Source organism: Lepidochelys kempii, chromosome 1 (genome assembly GCF_965140285.1).
Source record: "Lepidochelys kempii isolate rLepKem1 chromosome 1, rLepKem1.hap1, whole genome shotgun sequence".
NCBI lineage: Eukaryota > Metazoa > Chordata > Testudines > Cheloniidae > Lepidochelys > Lepidochelys kempii.
Window position 1 is genome coordinate 63061956 of NC_136380.1, and position 7998 is coordinate 63069953.

At 43.7% G+C, this 7998-nt stretch overlaps 1 long non-coding RNA gene across 1 annotated transcript in view; it reads right to left on the reverse strand.

The window, feature by feature from the left end:
* Window positions 1-6796, reverse strand: part of LOC140903332 (uncharacterized) — a 31285-nt gene extending 24489 nt beyond the window's left edge. The window contains exon 1 of the long non-coding RNA XR_012156228.1: window positions 6694-6796. This is a non-coding gene — a long non-coding RNA (uncharacterized LOC140903332). The remainder of the gene's footprint in view (window positions 1-6693) is intronic.
* Window positions 6797-7998: the final 1202 nt, after the last annotated feature.

The following is a 7998-nucleotide window of genomic DNA, read 5'->3' on the forward strand; positions in this document are numbered from 1 at the left end:
TCACCCCCCAAACCAAGAACTAACCAACCACGACTGAAAAGCAAAGCCCAAAAAGTAGCCTATCCAACCCAATATATTAGACTTCAGCACATCTGTTTCCAAAATACTGAGAATATTAGTGGGCATTTACAAATTAATATCCCTTAAAGGTCAACAGGTTGAGGTTATTTGGGATGGGCAAGAAAAGGGTGAATTCCAAAGTTCCTTGCAAGAAATGCACTGTTGGCAATCCTGCCTCTTTTTAACCAAGGTGAATCTAGGTCAAATGCTTCCACTGGTCGCAACAGAGTATTGTATGGGAGAGAGTCAGATTCCCCAGCAGGTAAATCCCAAACCACTAGAAATGTTATTGGAAACCCTACAAGCAATCAGTCCAGATCCTGACGCACTGGTGTCACAAGCTCTTAGTGAGATACATTGCTTAACTGTTTCCAAAAGGATTTAAGAGATATCCTTAGGTCAAGAGCATTTTCTAATCTCAAGGTGACAAATGCCTAGTAGCAAGGTCCATATATGAACAATGCTCACAAACTCCTCGCCACACATAGATGAAAATTTCTCAGTTGCTGCTGCTGATTGAACAGCTGCAGTGGATGCAACAATGCTCTGAGATTGCAAATTCAAGGAGGAATACCAGTTGCTTCCTCACATCTGTAATGTGACATAAGAATACATTTAATTTGAACCTTTCACCTGAGAGTCTCAAAGCACATTACAAAAGCTTATTGATTGAGCCTTAACATTCCTCTGAGGTTGGTAAGTAGAATTATACCCATTGTACAGATAAGTAATATGAGGCCCAAAGAGATAAAGAGGACTTGTCAATATCACACAGAGTCAAGGGCACAGCTGGGAACAGTGTGCTACCTCCCAGTCATGTGCTCAAACCATAAGATCACAGTGCCTCACGTAACCTTTCAAATATATACAAAAATTGCAACCAAGTTTTTAAAATGACATTTTCACTATAAAGAAAAACCTTTTTTCTGTTCTCATATTTATGATTTTCACAGCTGTCATTCCACTGCAAAAGTGATTACATTCAGTAAAAGGAAAAGTCAGAATTTTGTGCTGAGCTGGAAATTAAACTTTCTTTTTTCATTTACAGAAAGTTGGGTTTGCTTATGAGCATGGTGATACTGCTTTTGTCAAATCCACAGAATCTCGTGAAAATATCATTTTCCACAGGTAATTGATAATTTTGCACAGCCCAAGAAGCGATGGTTTAGAAAAAAAAAATATATATATATATATATATATATCAAAATTCTGTCATGAACAAACCTCAGGCAACTCCAGTAAGGTCAATTGAGTTACTCCGGATTTACAACAGTGTCATTCAGAACAAAATGTAGCACTCATTATATTGATTTCTAAGGAATTTTAAAACTCTAAATACCAAAATCAATAGCAGGATATAATCCTAAATAAAAATTCCTTTACACTATTTATTTATGCCTCAGTATTAGACACAGTGGAACTCAGACTTTAATTGCTTGACAAAAAAGAAAGCTGAAACTGTGGAAGAAGAAAAGGCAAACTCAAAAAATCTCTGATTTAAGATTTTAAATTAATTGCTTTCAAATGTCACCAACTTTAAAAACAACTATATTAGTGGTTCCTTCCATTTATGTTTAAATCAAATTTCATGTAGGGCTGCATATTTCTATATTACTAATATTTTTCTACAGGACTGACCACTAAACCAAAGGCTGCTTTCCAGCAGTGCCCTCACACTGCCACAATTGTGCAATAACGCAAACACACATAAACAATATATCTTACAATGCATGACATATTTAAAACCCACAATCAACAGAGGGCAAAATGGGGACTCAGGAACCCTGGCACAGGCACTAATGAGTTTATCTATGTGGACCCTTTGTCCGTGAGTACAAACTGGTTGGTACATTTTGGAAAACCAAATTGGGCCAATGCTTCATTCCTGATTGGATTCATCAAGGTGCCAGACTTAATCATGCTGGTTTCATTTCCTGTATGAGAGAAGATAAAGAAATACATCCATTGGTGTAACGATAAAAACATCTGTCAGAGTCATCGAATTGTTGGGTGGTTGGGTTCACATGAGAAAAGTTCCATAGGCATCTGATACCTAGCCCTTTCTAGTCATGAGGGTTGCCCTGGGAGATCACAGAGCCACATTCAGTATTTTTAGTTGGGGATTGGTCCTGCTTAGAGCAGGGGGTTGGACTAGATGACCTCCTGAGGTCCCTTGCAACCCTTATATTCTATCATTCTATGATTTTAAATCTACTTGACCAAGTGAAGTGCTTTGTAAATTTAGCAAAATAGATTTTAAAATGTTGAACTATTTAAGAAGCCAGTTCGGCTGTACATAGCCCAAAATGCTGAGATCAGACTGCTAAATGGAGGGGTTTTAATCTGGGAAGATCTGCAACAGCATCCAGTTTGGAGGATCTGCACTCAGGTATTGCAGTGATGGGTGGCAGTATGAAACCCTAAGATAAAAGATAGCAGCAATTACATCTGAATAACAAGACCTCTGTCCTCAAAGGTATTTAGGCACATTTGATTTCAGTGGCAGTTAGGTACGTAAATACCTTTGAGGACCCAGGTCTTGTTATTCAGATCTAATAGTTGCAAATAGTACCAAAATCAAGAGACAAAGGAGGCAATTGCTATGTTAAGCAACCCTGTGAGTTTGTATATTTAATGCCATGGTTCCTTATCCCCTGACATTAGCTGAGCATTTGATGTGGTGATATTTTGAAACAGTATGTTGCCGGTTTTGTTTGTCTGATTCATGTCATCAACCTTTGGAAATGCTGAACATAATTGAAATGACCTGCCATTCCACACAGCTATAGATGAAATAATGTTTATAAACAATTTTTTCAACATTTTGGTCTTCCTCATCTTAAAAAAAAATGACAGGTTAAACAGTAAAACCAACAATTCAGCAATGAGACATCAACTACCGTGACACTGTATTAAAAACTTGCAACTGAACTTAGCTCATCCCATTGGTGACTAATCAGTTGCAATAAGTACACTCCCTGTGGTATAACCAGGCTTTCATACCAGTCTGCTGCATATGAGTCATCCTCAACATTAGTCACATCAATGGATGGGTCAAGACTGCCTTCACTGTTGTTTACTTTCCATCACTGGTCAGTAGGGATGGAGGAGACACTCATAATAGGGATTGCTTTTAAAATCCTCACTCAAGGTGTAATCCACAAAGATACTTAGGCACCTAAGGCCCCTTGTTAAGCACCAGTGCAATCCACAAAACTCCCGCTCAGCTGCCGCCTAACTCTGTAGGTGCCTAAAGTCACTTGGTGCCTACGTTTTTGCCTCTGAGCATGTGCACTGCTGCCTCACAATAGGCATGAGACCCCCTGCCTGAGCTCAAAGCAATTGACAAACTGGGAAAGGTAGGCATTTGGGCACCTAAATCGGGTACCAGGGGCCCGATCCAGTAGGCATGCTCAGAGGTCACTCACTGGACTGGGCCGCTCAGGCAAGTTCAAACAAAATGGCTGAGAAGAAGAAGGAGGACTTCGTAACCTTTAGCCTCGGGGACTCACCCAGGATGTGGGAGACCCCTAGTTCAAGTCCCCTCTCCTCCTGACAGGGGGAAGGGATTGGAACAGGATCTGCTACCTCTCAGGTGAGTGCCCTAACCATTTAGTACAACACAGGAGTATAAAGAACTCCACTAAAATTCTTCTAAGATTCTTTGAGAGTTGTATATGGAAAGACCAAAATATTATTGTGTGCATGGACATATGCTAATCCAAATCTTGCTCCCGTGTTATGACAAGGACAACTGTTTAGACATGTCTGGCACCTCCTTGGAGAGAGGGTCAACACCACTCTTGTCTCAGAGACCAATGCACAGCTCTCCAGCAGCTCTACTCAAGCCATCTGCCCCCATACAGCAGGATGAAGGGGCGCAAAGTAAAGAAAAAGAAAAGTCAGGATGCCTCTGTGCCCACTAAAGGTAGAGTCCAGGGCCTCCCAAAATCCAAGGAGGAAAAAAGAGAGAAAAGAACCAGCCCTTCTCCTTTGGGAGGCGGTTTGGACAGTCAAGGATCTCAAGCAGTTTCCCCAATCAGTAATCACCGCTCCCAGAGGTTGGGACTCTGAGTTACAGCCCTGGTCCTTCAGATAGCCACTCTGCAGTATGCAGGGACCACCCTTTTAAGGATCCACTCTTCTCCAGGCTCCTCAAGCCTCATAGGTGTGCGGGGGTGGGGCTGATTGTGCCCAGGGGAGCTCTTTAACCCTTTCCTGACTGGGATGCAGATCTGCCCCACAACAACTACAATACTTCTGTAGCTCAGCTGTCCTGAGCAAGTTTTAGCAGCACGGTCATGAATTCCTATTACATACACATTTCTGTTGAGGAAAAAAATTAGGGTGCCACTTTTTCTGGTGGCTTTTGTCATTTTACAGGAAACCCGTTTGGGGTCAGAAACTAAATGGAGAAACAAACCTACATTTGCTCACTTGTTGGCTTAATATTAAAACAACAATATGTTAACAGCAATATTTCTTTTAAAATATACCTCTAGGGGAAACTTTGTCCTTTGCTATTTTTTGTTTGTAAGATGTCGTGTTAGAATCACAGTGCCACATCCTGAAGTATTTACTAAGCAACACTGAGTTTTGTCCGGGTAAGAACTCAATAAGGACTTCAGGATATAATTGCACGTGATCTACGTTGGACACAAAGTCCACATTCCAAGCTGTAAGTTAACTTCTTCAAATTGAATCTGCACCATATTGTATACAGCTGCATGTAAAAGAGATGCTTATTTATTAACCTGAAGTATTAGCATATGCTGCAAATGTAGGTCAGCAAAACTTTGTGGCAGTAACAGAGGCATTTCTTGTTTGAAGCTGCCATTTGAATTTCAATAGAAATGAAAAAACTAGTAATTTATTAATAGAAATAAGATTCTTATGAATGTTACAAAATAATCATTACTCATAGTTCATGATATCCAGATCCTTGTGAACTTGATGTGAACTTGGACAGATTATCCAAAGAATGTTTCCGGACAATGTCTTGTATATAATCCATAGCTATAGTTCTGGGAAAGTAAAGCAACTTGATGATGCCTGTATTTAGGATGGGGATATGTGCTTTCTCTTACCATTTATCAGTTATATTTATAATGCCTTGGTAATCAGGGCATCACAGGAAAAGGGGATTATTGCATATTTGAGAAATGGCTTTTTTAAATATGCAGCTGAAATGCTCGGCCGAGGAAAAGACCGATATAAATAAAGAACAGAAAACAGAAGACTGAATAAGAGCTTTCGTTCAGGACACGATACCTCTAAGAAAAACCAACAACAGCCACTATCAACATTCTGTCAATATTTTAAAAGGCCTAGTCAAGGTAAAAATTCTAAGGGCCTGATCCTATTCTTAGAGCAGCAAGTGTCAAAATTTACATAGTTAATGCGCTCTTAAGGATCAGAATTTAGACACAAATGGTCTGATTTTCAGGTGCACCACAGACCTTTTGTACTGGCTTCAAATAGGCAGGTGAGTGTGAAAAATGGAAAGATCCATTCTATTCCAAACCCTATTTTTGCAAGGGGACATGAATTTCCTGACACTTTGGACCTGATTCTGCTCTCAAATATCGGTTCCCCTTTATAGCTTCTTCAGATCCAGTCATAGGGGCAATTCTGGAGAAAAGGCTGGCCAGAGTATCACTGTACCAGCTACCACAATGAGCCTTTGGGACCATTGCAGCCAGGTGTAAATTAGAGCAGCCCCACTAGAAAGAGAGGACAGAGGAAACATATCATACATCCACCTTTGCCATTCTTCTCCCACGGCCTATGCTGAGCAAATGCAGTTGGCTAGATCTGAGAACTGGACCCATGATGTCAGGAAATTATCAATTAAAGGAATGATGTGAGACACTCAGTTTTAACATGACCATGAGTTCACAATTCTGTGCTTAGCTAGATAGATCACTCTCTTTAGGCACCTAAATATAAGTAATTCTGTGTGGATAATTACTGGCTTGTTATCCAGAGGTATATATTCAACAGTAATGCACCACAGATTCATGGCACAAACCTTTAGTTTTCTGTCGAAGCCGAAATCTGAACGAGATAAGCATTCTAATGCCCTGTGCTCAAGTTGAGAATTTGAAAATGAGAACACACCCCTGAAGAGATTTCAAGTCACCAGCCCTAGAAACCAAGTACATTGGCTCCTATTAATGTAAGTTTTTCATATTTTTTTAAATCTGTTGTGAACATTAAAATCATGTTCCATTTGTCTGTATTCTACAGCTTTGATTTTACCTTTAAAACAAACACAGAAAAGAAATAAAAACGCTACGAGAGGAAATTTAGGTCTCTGTTACTGATCTTTTTGTGACTAGAAATGTAGTCCCTAGGGATACGTGTAACATCTGAAAGTGGACAGGAAAAACTGAATATGATTTGAGCCAATTTACTGGTAGAGCCGCAGGCAGGGCCGTCCCTAGCCATTTGGGTGCCCCACGCAGCACCCCAGGCCTCCCCCTCCACCAGGGTCTGGGAGGCAGGAGCTGGGGGGGCACTTTTGGGGGCCCCACAGGCCCAGAGTGGCCCGGGGGATTAGCGGGATTAGCCCACTCCACTTCTCTCGCCCCGGCCCCAGGCGTGTCGCTTGGGGGAACGCCTCCCACTCACCAGCAGCGGCGGGAAACGGAGCAGCCCGGCCCCAGCCCGCTCGACTCCGCCAGCTCCCCGCCGCGGCGCTCCGCTTCCCGCCGCCGATGAGAGCCAGGGGGGCGGGTCCTTTCCCCCAACCCGAGCCACATGGCTGGGGCTGGGGCCGGGGCAAGGGACGCGGAGCGGGCTGGGGCCGCGTCGCTCTACTTCCCTTCGCCGGTGAGAGCGGGGGGGAGGTCGATCCTTTCCCCGCACTCACCAGCGGCGGGAAGCGGAGCTCCGCGGCTCGGAGCTGGCGGAGTAGGGCGGGCTGGGGCCGGGTCGCTCCGCTTCCTGCCGCGGAGGGCGGGCTCGCTGGGGGAAGAGGTGGGACGGGGGCGGGCCGGGGGCGGAGTAGGGTGGAGGGTAAGAGGTGGGGCGGAGGGAGTTGTCCAGGGCCCCACGCCCCCAGGGATGGCCCTTCCCCTTGCAGTGGGTGCAGACCGTGAGGCGGGGGGGCCGGCCGAGGGATAGGGCTGGTCACTGGGGCTGGGGCTGCGGCGTATGCAGCACGCAGCTGCCATGGGGCACCATGAAATGTGGGGCAATTGGGTGCCCCACATTTCATGGTACGGGTACCCTATGCAGCTGCGTATACTGCAGATGCCTCGGGACGGCCCCGGCCGCAGGCATTACCCAGACTGCATCCTGCTCAAAACGAAGCCGGCAAAAACCTATCTTGGAGAGTTTTCATTGATTAGCCCCCATGCTGTTTCCAATGACTTAGGCCCTGATTCTGTTCTCACTGAAGTCCTTGGGAGTCTTTCCATTGACATCAGCAAGAGTTGGATCTGGTCCTTAAGCAGAAGATTAGGTTTCTGTTGCTTTCCTTCTGTAAATTATGCATGCTACAGTTTGCTGTTCGGTTCCAAGTGAATTTTTAAAATCATGCCAAATCTCTAACTTTCCACAGTGAAGCAAGACAGTTGTAGGTGTTTCTGGGCTGTAATTGTTCCTTCCTTCCTTCCTTCCTTCCTTCCAACTCTTACAGTTATTTTTCAAGCACTCATGGAATGTCTGAAGTGACCACAGATTATCAGGTTGAACCCTGTCTATTTTCCCTTATCCTCTCACCATGTGGAAAGTCATACGTGATGAGGTTCAGGCATGCAGCAAAGCAGAAAGCATACCAGGAGTTGCCACACTGCTATTAAACATTGACTCCATCACCAGCGGCAGGGGGCCCATATGCAAAGCCACTGAGGGGGTAAACTACACATATGGTTATTTGTTCAACTTGTTCAGACTGTAAGCTGTAATGAGACCTTTCTCAAACCACTTAAG